Source organism: Scleropages formosus, chromosome 1, assembly GCF_900964775.1.
Source record: "Scleropages formosus chromosome 1, fSclFor1.1, whole genome shotgun sequence".
Classification (NCBI taxonomy): domain Eukaryota; kingdom Metazoa; phylum Chordata; class Actinopteri; order Osteoglossiformes; family Osteoglossidae; genus Scleropages; species Scleropages formosus.
In genome coordinates this window covers 43,185,452-43,204,103 of record NC_041806.1, presented here as the reverse complement: position 1 = coordinate 43,204,103, position 18,652 = coordinate 43,185,452, and the positions used below count along the sequence as shown (strand labels likewise).

At 45.3% G+C, this 18,652-nt stretch overlaps 1 protein-coding gene across 3 annotated transcripts in view; it reads right to left on the bottom strand.

Moving 5' to 3' along the window:
- The window catches only part of fynb (FYN proto-oncogene, Src family tyrosine kinase b), a 46,895-nt gene that overhangs the window by 22,461 nt on the left and 5,782 nt on the right, over positions 1–18,652 (bottom strand). For all 3 annotated transcript variants that reach the window (XM_018743703.2, XM_018743705.2, XM_018743706.2), the window contains exon 2: positions 10,415–10,482. The gene's annotated coding sequence lies outside the window, so the exon portion shown is untranslated. The remainder of the gene's footprint in view (positions 1–10,414; positions 10,483–18,652) is intronic.

Sequence of the window (18,652 nt, the reverse complement as noted above, 5' to 3'; positions counted from 1 at the left end):
CCCATTTACCGACTTTACTCTGGTGTATCTACGCATCAACGCCCACCACAGCTCTAACTAGTAGCAGTAAGAAAAAGAAACCTCCCCCAGTTCTGCTGCAGAAGCGAACCTTTGCTTGGGGCCCCCGCCCTGCCGTCACCAACTAGCGCTCCGACATCTGTCACTTTTAGCTCTGTTGCCAGGTTACCGAATTTCACGGGGTAAAAAGAAGTACGTGGTTCCCCCAGTGGCACTCTTTACTTTTAAGGCTGGGATGTTCTGAAGTGCTGGTTTCGGAGGGTTGTGCCACAGGCTACCAGCGGCGATAGATTAGTGGGAACTGTAAATACCACCAAGCTCATGCATGACCCTATCCCGTGGTGCAGTCCGACACACCGCGAGATCCATTATTCATAGTACTGCAGTCAAATGCTTCTTATGCTGCTTGCTGAAAAAAGACACTAACACTCTGTCAGTGGTGATGCCCCCAGCTTTAGTGAAACCAAGATGAAATGAATCATTGTTTTAACAAGGCTTATTCTGCCTTTCAGCTCATTTGTTTCCATGAGGTACCAATGGAAAGCATGAGGGTGGCACGGTGGCACAGCGAGTAGCGCTGTTGTCTCACAGCGCCTGGGTGGTGCGAGAGAAAATGGGTTTCGATCCCTGCTCAGTCTGCGTGGAGTTTGCATGTTCTCCCCGTGTCTGTGTGGGTTTCCTTTGGGTGCTCTGGTTTCCTCCCACAGTCCAAAGACATGCTGTTCAAGTTCCCCTGTAGTGTGTGAGTGACAGAGAGTGTGTTCCACTGATGTATGGATGAGTGACCCATTGTAACTAGTGTATCTAGCAGCGTATGTCACCTTGGTGAATAAGGTGTGTGGGCTCATAACACTACACAGAGTTCATTAGAAGTCACTTTGTAGAAAAGTGTCTGCTAAGTGCATAAATGTAAATGAGAAGCAATGCTGTCTGATAGTCTACATGCTGCTGTGAACCACTCAAGTGGCATACTGTGTTCTCCAGGTTGTAAGCAGAACATTACAGCTACAAAGATACTGAATCCACGAGATCCTGTGTTCTCGCTACCTTTATTTCAGCGCTGGCCACCAAAACCTCAGTTTTCTCCTTGGCTCTTAATAACGGTCATTTATAATGAATTCGATATCAGTACTTTGCTTGCCAAAAAGTAAATTAAACATTTAAATTGACTCCTGGGCATGGATCACACCTTTATTACATTCACGAGGAAAACTACAACTTATTTTTCCAAAACTGAGGTCCTCCATCTCCCAGCGGGTCCATCCACCCTGTTGGGAAGTGTCTATCAAAGCGAACAGTTGACTCATTACATCTGATTCATCAGTAAAGAGTTTCGGAGTAACAATGGACTTATGCCTCTGCTTCTCCAGCACACTCAAGCCATACCCCGATTCTTCAGATCCCTCAAGTATGACGCCGGCAGGAGAATTTACATCGCTTTTTAGAAAAGCATCTGCTTAATGAATAAATACTAAAACTACAAAAACAAACCAACTTCACTCCAGTAGAGCTCAACTTGCCTCACCTAAAACAAAATTCAGTGCCTTCACGTCCAAACACTAAAAAAAGACATTGGAGGAGAAGATCTAAAAATACAATTACTTCTTTGGTAACGTTTCATTAGCAGGCCGAATATGCCTGACGAATGATTCAACATCAGAGTTTAGTTCTTACTGAGACTCCACCTCTTTAAGGTGGCTGAAGACATTGAAATTTCATGCCCTGACAACATGGATTCCACAACAGTGCAACCCAGAAAGCCCAGAACAATTACATATAAATTTCCAGAGCTGCAGTGCCGTGTTCTGGTGACGTGACCCTGGTCAAGCCAACATTTGACAAGACGTTCCCTTAACCTCCTTGCAGTACAAGTGTGTGTTACTCTGCTCCTCTTACTACAGAGGAGACACCAGATGATGAACACAGGTCAAACCTTGCCAGAATATAAATGGCCCTAACAGTTTGTGCAAAACAAACAAACCCTTTCCGCAAAGCAAATTTGTTGAATACCTTCATTGACATTTTAGGCTTTTTGCCATCCCATAACATACATTTCTGAAAAGAAGAATTAATCAAAAACCTTGGGTTGTCATGGAAAGTAAAGGACTCATAAAACCAAACAAAAAGAAAGATACCCACACCCACTAAAGTAAACCATTCTGTCATCTTCAGAATATAAAGGAAGCAAGGAGAAATTCCATCAGACTCACAATGTACCAGTTTGTCTAAGTGAAACAAGAGGAACCCATTACGGAGGATTGAATTCAAGTCAGATTTCCAATACCTTGCAATTTAATGACGAAAGAAGCCAAATGCAGTCAATTTATTTTAATGGAAAGAGAAGTAAAAAAAAAAAAAAAAAAAAAAAAAGCTGGCAAAGACAAATGTCTGTCCAGAGGTCAGTGCACAACAACATCCCAAGACTTAAATCTTCAAATATCAAAAAAGACTTTCAGATTAAATTATTCTCTTGATTTCGGTTGTACCCAATTAGCCAATGGCAAGTTTCCCAAGATCTGTTGGGTCGAGCTCAACGGGACAAGAACGGGTTCGCCCGAGTGCCTCTTCCACGCTGACCTGCGCCTTGAACATGATAACTAGCACCTGTATGGCTGTTGGTTTGGTTCTGCCTCCAAACCTTCCTCCCCTACCCCCCCACTTACCAGCCGCAGAGAGAGGAACGGATATGTTCAATAAACGGCCTGTGCTGTGGGGAGGTATGGGGGCTTGAGGTTATGACAAAAGGAGCAGCGACAGCTGCAGCTCCATGCTGCTGTCGAGATCAGTCACACAGCTGCCCTGCGCAGACGTGACCTTGCTGACCTATGGGGGGGGGTCTCTTTTCAGTCCCGGGAGAGAGGTCTGCGCCACCGATCAATGCTTCGCATCCTTCAGAGCAAAAAGGGAAAGAGTTCTGACAAGATGTACAAGTGCGTCACTTCTGTACTGTTTCTATCCAACATATAAAGCAACATCACTTTTACTGTATGTTAGCTAAATTAATAAGGTGCCCAAAGTAACCTTTTACTTAGAGCACACAAATGTTAAACATTTCCTTGACATACGTGTCCAAGTCATCATTTTGGTCTTCCATCGGAAATATTTGTTGCCCCAACTCGGATCGTGACCGCAGCCCTATTCTCGGCTTATACTGACGTATTCAGTATTAAAGGATTCCACGTTCATTACAAAAGGTGACTTACATAATATAACTACAAAGATGACTTTGTGATCCCTGTCCTTTCCCAACGACCCATGAAGTCCCACTGCTTTTAAGCAGAGTGCTATTTTCAGAAGGTCTCAGATAGGAAAAACCAATACAGTGAACCTAAATTATTTCCCCTGCTCTTTCACTGAGAGCAAATTAAATTAGGTTGTAACCTAGAGCGGCAGAAAATAAAAAGCATGGCTAAAAATGATGCATAAAATTGCCAGAAAAGGAATATTTCACCTGATTTATATTTCTATTTAATATGTCAACAATGTTCATATTTCTGGGGGGCGCGGTGGCGCAGTGGGTTGGACCAGGTCCTGCTCTTCAGTAGGTCTGGGGTTCGAGTCCCGCTTGGGGTGGCTTGCGACGGACTGGCGTCCCGTCCTGGGTGTCCCCTCCCCCTCCGGCCTTACGCCCTGTGTTGCCGGGTAGGCTCCGGTTCCCCGCGTCCCTGTATGGGACAAGCGGTTCCGAAAATATGTGTGTGTGTGTGTGTGTGTGTGTGTGTGTGTGTGTGTTCATATTTCTGACAACATCAGGACACCAGCGCAGTGTTAAATATGGTGGATTTCTTTTCTTTCTGAGAAAAAAAAAACCTTAAATCCTGCACTTAAAGCGGAGAGCGTAAGCAATGAGTCACGCTTCCACTCTATAATCCTGTTTAATCAACAGTATATGGATTGAAGTCGAATGCATTTGCTGCCGTAGACAGACAGACAGACAGACAGACACACACAGCAGCAACAGTACAGACACTCCAGACCATCTAATCCTGCTGTTGCTCTTGTGCTGCGCTAGTGGATCAGGGCTAATTCCCCACACAAAGCACACTTGTGTTTAATTGGCAAATGTGCCCAGAAGGACATGTCTTAGCCCATCGTGTCGGGGGATGGGGGTGGGGCGGAGATGCATGAAGAGAGGAGCGACTCGCTCCACATGACAGCTGTACCTCCCTCGGGCGTCTGCATGGTGTTAGGCACCAGTGTTGTCCCAACAAAGGCCTTTTTAAAGAAATACTGGCAGAGTAAACCCTGGTCACAGTGGCACATGGATGGGACAGGCCTGCACCGGCACTAATTCGGACCAGCTGCTACATCCAAAAATTTGTATTGTCCATATGATACCCATAACATCCAGGCTGTTGTCGCTGAAGGAAACAGGAGGCAAAGCCGTGTCCCATTAACACCATGAGCAGTCTCCCCAATTACCTCGGTCAGGCACAGAGCGACACAGCGCTTCATGGACGCCACATCTGAGAAACTGTGTGTGGCATCTTTCAGAATTTTTTTTTTTTTTTTTTAAAACAGCAGAATTTGGAAGAATGCTTTAGCAGTCATCCAATTTTACGAATGCAAATACATTACCATGGAAATCAACTATCCTTAGTATTGGCTCATTTGGATTAAAAAAAAATAAATAAAATTAAGAGGCCTAAAAGGTCATTAAACCTAGATGGAGAGCTCCTTTGTAACTCAGTCATAACTGCCGAAGCATCTCTCTGCATTTACCTTGACTCACTTCTCCCTTAATCTTGTAAGTCCTTGACAAACATACAAATGTTTAATAATTTTTAATAATGAAAAAGCCTTTATAGAGTTTCTAGCCCAAAGTGCGAGACAAGGAAGGTAACACCCTGGGCAGAATGCTGCTCCACCGCACATCGCAAGGTATTTTTGCAAGATGAAACCAAGTTCATGATGGTTTAATCTGAAAACTAGAGAAGATGGGTAGACCAAATAATTAGGCACATCCAGCAGCTGCTTGTTTACATTTCATACACACAGAAAACGTCTATGAAACAACTTGAAGAAGCCAAAGAGAAGTCTTCGGGTTCACCCATTACGCCGCAATTTGTACTTCATATAAATATAAACTGCTGCAACAGCTTCTAAAGCCTGTCAGACCACTCCTTACAAGAGCAGTAGTACCGAATTTGGACTCAAAGAGAACTGACACTTACTTCCGAGTAAATCCCAGCAACCAGACTGATCGGGAACTGACAAGTCCCACGGGGATTGTTAGCCCAATGTCTGAGCCTTATTGGCTATGAAGTGAACATACGGGAGGACACTGATGGTTGCCTTGTTGGCTGAAATTCAAAGGACATCTCCACTAAACCTGTCCAGGTATGTACTGGCCTACTAGACTTACCTTACACATGTACCGCTGCTTATCCTGGAAGAGTTCCCAACTATGCAGAAGAGCAACATCCAACTTCTTTTCCATTAAAGGTGGAAACCTTTGTCCTTGGAGACATAAGTGGATGGCTGCTCATGCAGGTAAACTCAACTAAACACAGAAAGGTCTTTTAGACTGCCCTGGGCAGGTGCTACAGAGCTGTGGAACTGCTAATCCTTTGTTTACAGTGCAGTTCAACAACAAACCGTTATTTTCCTCTACATGCACTAGAATGGTTAAAACAGAGGCTCATCAACAAAGACAAATTCAATCCATCTTGGGTTTGATTCATTCTGCTAGCATCTGAATTACAGGTAACTAAGATGAAAGTCAGATTTAATGATAGTGTCCGAACACAAAAAGCTTATCATTACTGCCCAAAATAAGCAACTGTCCATACTGAACTCAAAAAAGGGCAAAACATACAACAAATGTCAAAAAAAAACGTGAAGAACGTTTTAGACAATACCAGATATCGCCCACATTTTTTTGTTGCTGTGATAAACCAACAAAAGCAGTGTATAGCATCTTGCTGAAGGAGTCATTATACTTCTGCCACTCACTGGAATTTCCCCATCGCCGATAATGTCGACAGAAATTTTGCTTTGCTGCATCACGTGTCTGAAGTTCGAGAAAACAGGATGACGGAGAAAACAGGTCACGGTTTTAAGTCGGTGATCCCTCTGTCCTGATGTTACGGCTGGATGGTCGAGTCTCTAAGTAGGCTCACATGAGCGTTGGGTGGACAGCTGTCTAGCCCAGAGTTCCAGCCGGGACTAATTTGGTGCCCCACCAGTGAATCGGGTGAGTTCACAAGACACGCAGGGACCTGGGAGTGAATGAAGCAATTGTCACCGTTCTCCCAAGTTCATAATACGCCCATCAATGCGGAAAGTCATTAGTCCGCTTGGGCCAGTTTAAGGTCAGTTTAGAATCTTCCCTACAATATACCTGTCAGGACTCTCACCGGGGTGCGCAGTAACTCCGAGCGCAACAATAGCACCAGGCAGCAGCCATTGTCCGCAATTCAGACGCCTCTTTCACGCTGACCAATAAAACGAGACCGGCGAGATCCTCCGCAGTAATGGGCACATTCTATTCAGCCCTTGTGAGAAGTGCACTCTGAGAAGCTTCTGAAACGACAGCTCTTCCCCTCACACACGAACTCGCAGAAAAAGAGTGCCAGGCTACTTAGCATCACTGTGGACAGGGAGGCTCTTTTATGGAAAGTTTCGTAGCTTGCGGCCGCAAGCTGTCAAATAAGACCTTCTCTAGATCTTACCATAGCACACCGGCGTACGCCTACAAGCAACGTTACGGTTACGGTTCGCTGTGGCTGGATTGTTCTGGAGATGTCAGCCTCCCTAAGACAGCTTGCCATCTCTTTCTGTCTCTCCCAGACTCTCACTCGCCGACGAGGCCAGTGCTTCTCAACATATCATATGGAGAAGCACAATACCATGGTAACCACCGAACTCTGGCAGCAGTTGCCATGACAGTGTGGTATATGTTCCATACTATGATGATCCCTTAGTGAAACAAACAGAAATAACTTTTTCCCATTCCCCTACAAGAGACTGCCCTTGGAATCCACTGTGAAAAGTGCAGTAGTACAAGTTTATAAAGAGTATAAACTGAACATGAACTTCATTGAGAACCTATAGGCCAAGTCCCTTTCACCTAGTTACCACCCGACCCCCTTACTCCAGAAGCAGCTGGGCTCCAAATCTGGCAGGAACCCTCCACGTTGGCTCAAAGAGAAGTCATTCCGTCAACTCAACATCAGCGCCTCAAGGTTCGACAATGGCACACGAGCAATGGTTAATGAAGTGTGGCAGGACCGGGGAGATATCAGGTTACTGCGTTTAACACGGTGAGCGCTCCAGGGACTGTAGTGCTCCTGTTGCTGTGAAGCTTCATCTGAGATCTTCTGAATGCTCATTCGGTACTTTGATGTTCCCGACTCAATGGTGCTCCGCTGCCAACGCACGCAGGTGCCCCCCTTCCCCCCAGCTGACATGCGTAGGTGCCCCTCAGCCTCATCACATCCAATACTAGCAACACAGCGGCAGAAGCTGCCCAAGGGCTGAAAAGCAATCCACTGACACAGACACAAAGACCTCTGGAACTGGAGAAGAAGGGAGAGGACAGAGTTGACGGGAGGGAGAAAAAAGCAAGCTCACTAAAACAATCCCCAGATCACGGCCTGACACTCTGGTCCACCGAGATCAGCGTTCAGAACTCATCAAAGCGGTATGGATTTGGCCCGGACCATTTCTACAAACAAACACACAGACAATTCCGGATGCGTACACTCATGGCTGCCGCGGGTCAACGCGAGGGACTGCCTGATGGAGGAGGTGCACGTGGGTGGATGGGGGCAGGGCTCTCACACTCTAGAATAAACTGCTCTTATTAAAACAGCATGTGGGGAGGAAAGCATGCTGAGGGGAGAAAATGCAAACAGATGTCAACAAAACACGCCGCAGTTGAGAGAGGCCGGGGCGGGCATTTGCCGCGTCTCCTTTAATCGGAAAGTCGTAACTCCCGGTGGCACCAAATCTCTGCCTTTGCATGAGAGAAAAGCACTTTTAAGTGCAAAATAGTTGAGCTGTGAAGTGATTTTTGCCTCATGGAATCATAGCAAATCTTAGCGTTCTATTCACTTTGAAGGGACCACAGTGCGCGTGCACACACACACGCACGCACACACGCACACCATTCCTCCTGGTTTCACAGTAAACAGTATATTGCTGCACAAGGCATTTTAGGCTCGATTTTACGCCTTAATTTACAGCATCGAGTCACACAGTCTCTGCGCATTATCCAAACAAAACTGATTTCGGTATGATTCATCTATGTGAACGTCTCTGAAGGTGTTTAAAAGACATTTAGACGGCAGCGGAAGGTGAACGGAATTAATGATTCATCTTTATATGTCTTGCGGCCTTCCTTCCCTCCAGATGACATGACCACGAAAGAGTGGGCAGGCCAGCCATAAGAAGACACAGCACTGGGACGGGTTTAAATCGATTCAGTACGGCAAAACTAAGACCATGACGAGATACCACTGACCTACCATTAGTCATGACGGCTACGTGGAAGCCTAGACTCGACTGGCACTGGCCAGCATCCGGGTCACTGCACCATGGGGTGAGCAATGAGGCCACAAATCCATGAACCATAAACTCAAACACTGTGCACCTCAACATATCACATTAAAAGATCTAGAGCAGAACAAAGGTGTAAACATCTTTACGCTTATTCAATGCATTTCTCCAAAGCGACTTACAATGTTAGTCTACCTACAATTATTTATCCATTCATAGAGCTGGGTAATTTTAGTGAAGCAATTTAGGGTAAATACCTTGCTCAAGGGTACTACAGCTGGTGGTAGGATTTGAACCTGTCACTTTGGAGTCCAAAGGCAGCCACTCTACCCACTATGCTACCAGCTCTCCCTTTATCAAGCTTTATAACTGGACTTTCTTAAACTTTTAAAAATGGTAAGCCATATACATTGCTTTGGATCAACCAGTCTGCTAAAACGGTAAAGCGCAGCTAAAGACACAGGAGCGACTCTAATTAAAAGTAATGCACATGGGGGGGGGGAGAAGCTGCGCACTCCTGCAAAGAGCCCTTGTTGCAAAGGCGGATTTCCATTTTGCCACTCTTGAAGAATTCGCCGAAAAAAATTCCTTTCCATTTATAGCATATTGTACACTGCTCCAGTGTGCTTCCCACAACGCATTCCATTTTCCCGGGGAACAGAGCAGCGGAATCCGCAACGACCTCAAACCGGAAGGGGAAGTTTCGGGAAGAGGCAAGCGGCGCAACTGCAAGCGGAACGTAAAACACGGGCAGAAACGGGTTGTCAAAATTCAACGGGCGCAGCGACGTGAAAAAAGGAGGTAAAAGACAGCGATGAGCTGCGACACGTGGGCTTACTATCTTCATCTGCCGGTTTTCCTGTCGGCTTTTTTTAAGCTCTTACTGCAGGCCGACGGCCATTTCATAGGAGGTCTCGAAAGAAGGCCTCCTCCGGCGTTAAGCACGCGCCGTAGCCGCTGCGACGAAAACCGTTCCGCACGCGGGCGCGAAACGGTTCGAGGCCGACGGGCGAAGCGACGTTGCTCGCCCACCTCCTGCAGGGTGCGAAAAAGACTCGCAAGCCAGCTGGCATCCCAGCTCGGCTCGGGTCCGCATCGGCTCTGAAGCTGACATTTCCGTTCGCCGGCACAAGCGCGTAACCGTCCACATCCGCACGAAACCAGGCCCGTGCGAAAAGGAGGGTGTCGCAGAGTTCGCTGTATATTTGTGATAAACAAGCACGCAGGTAGAACGCCCCAGCAAAAGCACTTTTTCATTTGGTTTTCACTTGCTCATGCTATGATGACTAAAGTGACACATTTCACACTGATGATGATGATGATTACACCCACTGTTGAACTTCCGGGTGAAGGGGCTTTTTTTTCTTTGTCTTGGAGGAACGACGTGAAACGAAGGAGAACAAAGGCTCCCGTAGAGGCCTAGAGAAAGCGCTCGCTGCAGCTCAACCCCCTCCTCTGCGCTCTTCGCCCAGAGCTCCCGAGAGCAGCCGTCCTCAAACCTCGGGCTGGGACATTACTGCAGGGAGCGTGTTTCCGTGCGGGCGAAACGGCAGCAAGTCGCACATGACAAAGCCTCGGGAGCCGCCGGTACGGTGGCCGACGTCTAAACTGCAAAGCCTTTAGATTAAAGAGCAAAAAACAAAAGACTCCCTGAATTTAAATAAACCGTAGACCTGAAATCCAGACATTCACTGACAACAACTGCACATCTTCTTTTATGAAGTTTTTTTTCCCCGACGGGAATCAATATCGCTCTGTCACACGGCAGATTGCCTACGACAGCACAGTCGTAGATGGCTCATCCCTGGTGGCTGCTGCAAGCAGGTCTCCCTTGAGTCGTGCCCCCTTGGGTGGCCATGCGGAAATGCGTTTTCAGGGGAGGGACGGTGCTCACCTCTAGTTTCAGTGCGTCAGGACCTTTATTTGCTCCACATTGCTCGGTACACAGCTAAAGCAGAGGCCCTGTAGGAAGAGGAGGAGAACAAAAAGAAGAAAACTCAATTATTCATCGCACTTCTCAATAAAACATGAATGTCAAATGCGGGTTGTGCCGATACCATTTACACTTTGCGCAGTTTTCCCTTCCCCGTTACCGGCTGCAATTGCCTTCTAAAAATTGGCCGGGTTCATCTCGCACTGTAACCTCAATAACTGCCACTTCGCCAGCAACAGGTGGCTGAGAAAAATCAAGACACGGAGCAGAGGAAATAAATAAAAGCCACGATGATGAAATAACTCCCATGACCTAAAAATGTGGATTCTCTTGCTAAGGTAATGGGGTCACAACACTCAATATTTTTATTTATTTATTTATTTATTTTTTTTTAAATATACTGCCAGCCCATAACCTATCCAGACTAGTAGGACTGTAGATTTCAGCACTGGGGCATCACAAGAAATAATTAAATTTCCACCCAATTTTTTTTTTTTTTGTGCGAATAAAAAAAAAAAAAAAAAAGAAAAAAAAAAGAAAAAATATCAGCTGTGACCCCTCACAGGACACATTACTGAACGGATATGTCAAAATAGAACAAAAAAAAAAAAATTAATTAAATTACAACCATATGCTTCCTTCATTCCTGCTCAGTATTAGTGAACTCACATTCGTACTGCTTCGCTGGTGCCCCAAATGTGACAGCCCCCCAGAGGAAGCTTTCCAGATTTAAAAACTGAATCAGAGCTGGTGAATGAAAATTTAAAAACATATTTAGGGAGAAGTAAATCAGCCAGATGATCTCACTACAGCTGCTTGAGATACGTCGTAAGTCTCACATGGCTCAGGCTACACTTGTAAGGAATCTGAATAGATATTTAGACAAGTATAAAGACAGCAAGCCTGAAACTGTAAAGGCAACTTAAAACAACTTAATTACAGAGTAACCAAAGCTTATTGGGGGGGGGTGCGGTGCTGCAGTGGGTTTAGCCTGTGCCTGCTCTCTGGTGGGTGGTGGGTCTGGGGTTCGACTCCCGCTTGGGGTGCCTTGGGTTTTTCCCCCTCTCCCCCACAGCCCTACGCCCCGTGTTGCTGGGTTAGGGTCTGGCTCACCGCGACCCCGCTCGGGACAAGCGGTTCCAGACAGCGTGTGTGTGTGTGTGTGTGTGTGTAAAGCTTACTCCATGCATTACAACCTTGTAAAAACACTGATAAAGTGCATGCTATAATCCTGCTGAGGGAGCAGCGACACGCAGTCACTTCGATGTGCCATTGTTTCTGACATTTCTTGATTTATTGTTAATCTGCAAAAAGATAAATCCTTTGCTTCTGTCCATTCTGTGCTGCCTGTAAGGATTCCACATATTTTTCAATCAGCTGCCTATTTTTAGTGATGGAAGATTTCTTTTTTTTTTTTTTTTTTAAAACAATGAAATAGAAATTAAAAAAAAAAGTTATATTGGCAAATTAATTCAATTTGGAAGATATTTGACTGGACCGGCTGTGACCGATGACAAGGCGGAGGCAATACATTCACCGAAAAGAAGGGACACCATTGGAAACAATTTCTGTACAGAATTCGTACATTATTTCAAACACTTCTCTGCTCCATGTGGAACAAAACCCGTCTGCGCAAAGGCATCACAAGCGACAATTTCCAGAACGCCTCAGAAACACTCAAAAGAAGATGGTGCGAAACATACAGGTTCCTGCTCCTCAAAAGCCATCGTCTTGCAGGCTGTAAACGGGACACGTCGTCACCGAACTCGTTGCATAAATACAAACGCACAGACAGGAACGCTGACGTCATTCAGCTTCGCCAGGGAGAATAATTCGCCGCTGCAGAAGCGGCCAAACAATTTCTGCAACCTGAATTGGAGAACTTTTCACGGTGCTGCGCTCCGACAAATATAGATGTACGTCAGACACGATCGCGCAGGTCAAGCCTCTCGCGTCCTCTTCAAAATTCTCCTGTATTTTTTTTTTTTTAAAATTTACTCGAACCGTGGAATCGGCCGGCTTTCCCTAATCCCCAAGTCTATCTTAAAGGGAAATCCTTAAGGTAACGGGGGACGGGTTTGAAAAAAGAAAAAAAAAAACGCGTATTAACACAGTTCAATCCCATGCAGATAAAACTCGGCAGAATCTCAAACGACCCACGTCGCTCCAAAGGTCAAAATGCGAACCGTCTGCAACGGTGCAGAACACTTCCTTTGCGACCGCTCTGCAGGGAGACAGAAAGAGAGAGTAGAAATTAAAGGTTAGCAGAGCAGCGGCGGAGTTTTATTTTTGGATGAAACAGCGGAGGGATGGAAACGCACTGGCTTCTCCTCTGTAAGTAGGGGAAAACATGTGATTTTCTTCCCCCGGCGGCATCAAACTGCCAGTCAGCCATCGTCCCACACACCCCAGACCACTCGCAGGCCTTGCCCCAGTGCAGCCCGTGCAAAGAACTCCCAGCAGGCTTTGCGCTTAGAAAGCGGGGCCGGGGCAGGGCTGCGTCCCCCTTTTCAGGCGCACCCCTCCCAGTACGAGAGAATGGAACAAGAGGCATGGGGGAGGGCATTTCAGCTACATGGGAGATCACATGACTGCTAGGGCACAACAGGCATAGTCATTCTGCTGCTATTTACTGGGTAAATCCAGCAGTCCCCCAACGCTGGCTGCTGGGAGGACAAAGCTGGCGTGACACCGAGGGTCCCCCCTGCACACAGGGCCTGCTGGCACTTCACAAAGGCAGCCCTGTGACGCTCGGGAGAAACAGAGAGAGAGCAAGACAGAGAAAGGGCGTTTCCCCCTTGAATGCCTGCTGTCTACAGGACCAGAAGGAGCTGCTCTCCATTGTAGACTTTGCGGCACCTGGGTTTTGTTGATCCGGGGGAGGGGGGCAAAAAAAAGAAAAAAAAAAAAGAAAAAACAGAATGTGGATCCATTTCTCTTAGAGCAAAGGTGGGAAGTTCTGGCCCTCCTGAACCACAGGGTATGTTGGGGTTTATTCCATCCAAGCACTTAATTGCTCAGCCTCATATGGGATTTTCATGGAGCTCATCGCACGATTCAAGATACACCGAGCCGACTGCGCTCGCTCAAACATGTTAAATCAAACCATTTTTTTCTGAGAACAGTAAAGACCCATCTGTAAAATGAGCAGAAAGTCTTTCATTTGTTTAGTTTAAGTCTATAAATCCTTAAATACTTAATTCCTCAAAGGCTCATACCAAGTCATAATTAAATGATTATTGTTATTAATTTTTGCTGGAGGGCAAAAAAAAAAAAAAAAAAAAAAAATTCACCATTAACATACATACTCCTGTGAAAACAATACCAAGTGCCCAGCCAAAAGCAATCGCTTTAATTTAAATTTAGCAATGCATTCAAAATACCAGTCAAGGTGGAGTAATTAAGAGATCAGCTGGAACAAAAAGCAACCAGCCCTATAACCTCTGAGGATCAGGATGACCCATCACTGTCGCTGATAAACAAAATTTACTAAAATCTTCCACTCACTAGAGAATACAAAATATTAGCATCAGTGCAGTTTCAGATCACCCATCCTTTGCCAACTGCAATACTGACTCTGGAACATTCTATGATGCTTAGAGGCCTTCAGTGCAAAACAGAGGAATAAAACCTTCAGTCTGCAACAAACCCTAAGACACAGCCCATTTGCAACAGACAAATAAGTTCGCACATCTACACTGTACACACAACATTTGCGTAGTGCAAACTTTTGTGCTGGAGGTATTCATCCTATGGTACTGATTTTCAGCTCTTCTCCTGTCAGATGACCAGAGCAGCTTAGGTCTCCAACTAGATGCAGGCTGTGAGTTGCAGAAAGTAGAAGGTAATCACAAAAAAAGTGTCACAAGAAGGAAGAGGTACCCTTTGGTTATCTTCAAAAGAGATCCAGAACTCTGAAGAGGAACCCCCCCCACACACACACTAGGACGGGATACCAGTCCGTCGCAAGGCACCCCAAGCGGGACTTGAACCCCAGACCCACCGAAGAGCAGGTCCTGGCCAAAACCCGCTGTGCCACCCGCGTCCCCCTTGGTTCCTGTAGAGGAACCAACATCTTTCATTAGAGTGACCCATAGAGATGAAAGGCAAGGTTGAACTCAGGGCCACCACAGGGGATGGGGCATGGGTACATGATGCTTAGCAAGCCAAAAAGGTGTTCATTGCATTTGCATTTACGTCTGTTCATGTGGCTAATGCTTTTGTCCAAAATCACAGCTGTGAGAAGACAATAAGTGCATTCAACACTGTTTGGAGTTGAGACTGGAAGGGATCTTTGCACAACATCAATACATGTATTAAATTTACTCTACGTCTGACTGGGTAACATCTACATATTTTTTTCCTTGGAAATAAGCTCCTTGACATTTCATGTTATTTGCTGAAACAAGACCTGACACAATCGGTGTCCCGTGAGCAGCCAGATAAAAATCACCCCCTCAGACGAACTTTGAGAAATGGAGCACCGGGGAGCAGCATCTGGCCATTGATAGGATACAGGAGAACATCATTCTGGGCAACTTCATAAGGGATGTCAGGCTAGGCTGGGGTGTGGTATAGCGCGATGTGTTCTTCCTCTTCTCTGGGCCAACACTCTCAGATGCAGGGATGAGTCATATAAGCTAACATCAGCCCTGATGAAAAGAGCAAGCAGTCAAGACTCGGCGCAATGCACCAAACACTGCAGTTTACCAGCCCCCATCTACTGCTTATAGCATACAAGCACATATTCTGAACTTTCACTGGTGCTGATTTGTTCTAACCCTAGATATCCCGATTTCTTGATCACCCTTACAAATGGGAATTAACTTCAGTGGAGGCTTAGCACCTCGCTCACATTCACCTTCACATTCGAGAAGGTAGAGACAGTTGTTCTGCCAACATCTTGCAGAAGCGGGTGGAGAATTCAGCCAGCCGGTCTCCTGTGCCAGGGCTCGGACCCCAAGGCGAGCACCCTCTCCCTCGATTGGGCTCCAAGGGCTGCATCAGCATTGCTGCGGAATATGGCGGAAAGCCCAAAGCGGGGGGTGGATCACTACCACCTTATCTCCACCACAGTGTTTCCAGGGGATGAGAGACAGTGTCACCATCGAAACACATGGGTAAACTGAGATCACTGAGAAGGGCGTTGGAACGGAAGTGAAAAGCATACACACACATAGCCCCACAAACAACAGTCAGACTACAAATTAAAAATGTATGGGCTTCTTTGGAAGAAAGAGACAGGAAATAAATGACTTGTTTCTCTGAAAATACACACACTGATATTTAACATCTGTTCTGCTCTATACCAAAGCAACTATGTCAAGCATAAACAACAAATATGTCTTCACCTCTCAGTGTCATTAGCACTGAAAATACAGAAATGCATTCAAGAAAAGAGAAAGTGCAGAAACAGAATAAATTCTCCTTTTTTATATTAACAACAACAACAAGTCTTACTTTGCTCATGCAACTGCATGGACAGCAAACTATTTGCTAATCAAAGCCTAACCGTATGCTACCTTTAAAACAACATTCATAAATGTAGAACAGCTATTCATACTGCTTCTGATGATAAATAGGAAGTTAAAAAAAATCCAGCTCATCACAGGTAACTGTTGACATACTGATTCCCCATCATGCATTGCTCACCGCAGAATCTCGGAAATAGGGTAGGGTCCATCGTACTGCCCTTCCAGCCCAAGACACTACAGAGTGAGAAATTCCACCAGCCGGATCTCGGCGGGGTTTCCCTAAGTGGCTCTAATGCTCAACTTTATTATTTTTAACTCTACTAATACAAATACTAAGCTTACCTGAAACAATGGTGACTTCCAAGACCGATGGTGACCATCTTCAGTGGTCAGGAAGACACTCAGGAGACATTCACACAATGCTCAGAATGGAAAGGCACAAGTGAAATGAGGTCTGGACAATGGGACAGTGTTCAGGCATGACTAGCAGTGCAAGTCCACACATTTCACAAAACAAGCTGCCAACTACGGGTAGAGCTCCACGTCCGATGGGGTTCCATTTGGACGACCTCACCGTAAGTCACAAACCTGCTTACACTGCATTACATAAACCATAAGGATACAGAAACAATCAACATGCTACGTTATATAAAAGGGCTTTGCCATATTTTCCCATTAATTTTACACAATATTCATGATAAAATACTAATATAGAATTATATAAACACAGTAGTGTTATATTTTCATGCTGCACTTATTTTCACTTTCATTTATAAATTTCACCCCTTTCACTTTTTCTATTCCGCACACAGCAGTACTACATTTTTTTAGCCAGCCATTCTAAAAAGTAACTTGAATGTAATCACAATAGTTCTGTAAATGAAAAAACATCTTTGTAAATCAAATGCAACCACTGATTGACAGACTGAGCGAGTCAGTAAGAAATATGGTGCCTGGTTCCGACGATATTATGTGTCACATCGTTTAATTTCAAAGTCAGGTATATAATATGAAAAAGTTTTTCCCCCCAATCTTTTTGTCAGGATTTTGACAGAGTCCATCTGAAACCATTGTCACCGAATGCTTTTCGGTTTCGCAGGACCTTGGCGAAAAAGAATGGCCCATTCAGCAACTTGTAATTAACATTCAGGTCATTCCAAAAATGCACCATTGGTATTCAGCATGCTAATTTTGATAATACAGTGAAAAAGCTGTCAATATTTCAATGAATCTGTATTTTTTTTTCCCTCTAATTTTGCATAGGGAAAAAAAAAGAAAAAGAAAAACGACCGCTTCTTCCCCCGCCGCGTCCTCGCGCAGCTGTTGGGAACGAGGCCGAGGCAATCTGCCGGCTCCGACGGAGGCATATGGCCGAGTCCTGCTATAGGAACCAGCCATTAGCATCTCGGTAGTTAAACAGCGGTGAGGATATTTCAGCTGGAGGTTAGTGATATTTATAGACTTTTAAATATAGACCTTGCCTATCTTGCACTGTACTATACAAAAACTGACAAAATGCATATATTACTCCATTATAAAAAAAAAGGCCAAAAAACACAGAAAAAGTAAAACAACAGAACTATAACTAACAATCTTGATACTAAACAATACACCTTTAACATATGTCTCATCTAGTATGACAAGGAACGATGTACCATCACCTCCCTGCAATTTATGCAGTTACTTTTACTTATTTATGCATCCCATGCCTTTGTCCAAGGAGACTTCATTCAGTTCATCATCTATTATGTATTGCTTAAAGATGTGATGGACTACTGTGTTTCTGGACTTTGCATTACATTCAGGTCATTCAGTCCATAACTTGAACTCTGGACTGTGTGACCTGTCTGTATGGAAGGCTGCTTTGGAAAACCACCCATGCCATTCCAGCTTGTTGGAGATCAACTGTAACCACAGTGATGATCCTAATCTTTATCCATTACTGCCTCCAGAATGGTAGAGGGACTGGAACAACAAAGGTTTCCTTCAACTCAAGGTATAGGAATCCTCAAGGTTTCTCTTTATCTCGAATATATTCATCTCAAAACACCTCTACGAGCCAATTGCTAAACAACTTCCAGCTCCGGTTCCGAGGTTGGATGAGAACGGTGTTTTGGGAGAAAGCAAAGAAAAGAGGGTGTGATACACGGTCTGACCTCCGCTCAGAGAACGCAGCGGAAACCAACCGCTGAGGCTAATTGGATTCCTCCAAAGGAATATTCCCCCGACAGCCGTCACCCTAAAGCTTCAGCCTTCTCCTCACAATCTCTCATGCAAACATACCAGTTTCACAGTCCATTTCATCTCATACCGACAAAGACCGACAAGCATATTGCGGAAGTTTCTCCACCCATTAGCTGATTCCCTACAGCCTCGTTACAGAATTTTTATAAAATGTATAATATTCTCTTTCCATGTTACAAAGACCCCATAAACGCAGACTTTAAGCGAACTTCGGAAACGAAAAAGCGGCGCGTCCCACCAATAACCTCCAATTTCAGGCATCAGCGCCTAAGCGCTTCAGGTCTTCCAGGCGCCTGGAGCCGAACACAGCTAAATATTTAGTGGCCTGCGAAAAGCAGTTCGTGGAACTATTCAGAGTATCAGTGCAGACACTCATGTAGCCACAGCTCCCTGCAAGGTCCCTTTGACAAGGAGATGCTTTGTAAGGACCCCCGAACTTGGAGAACCCACACTCCAGCTACGTGGCTCAAAGCTAACAATT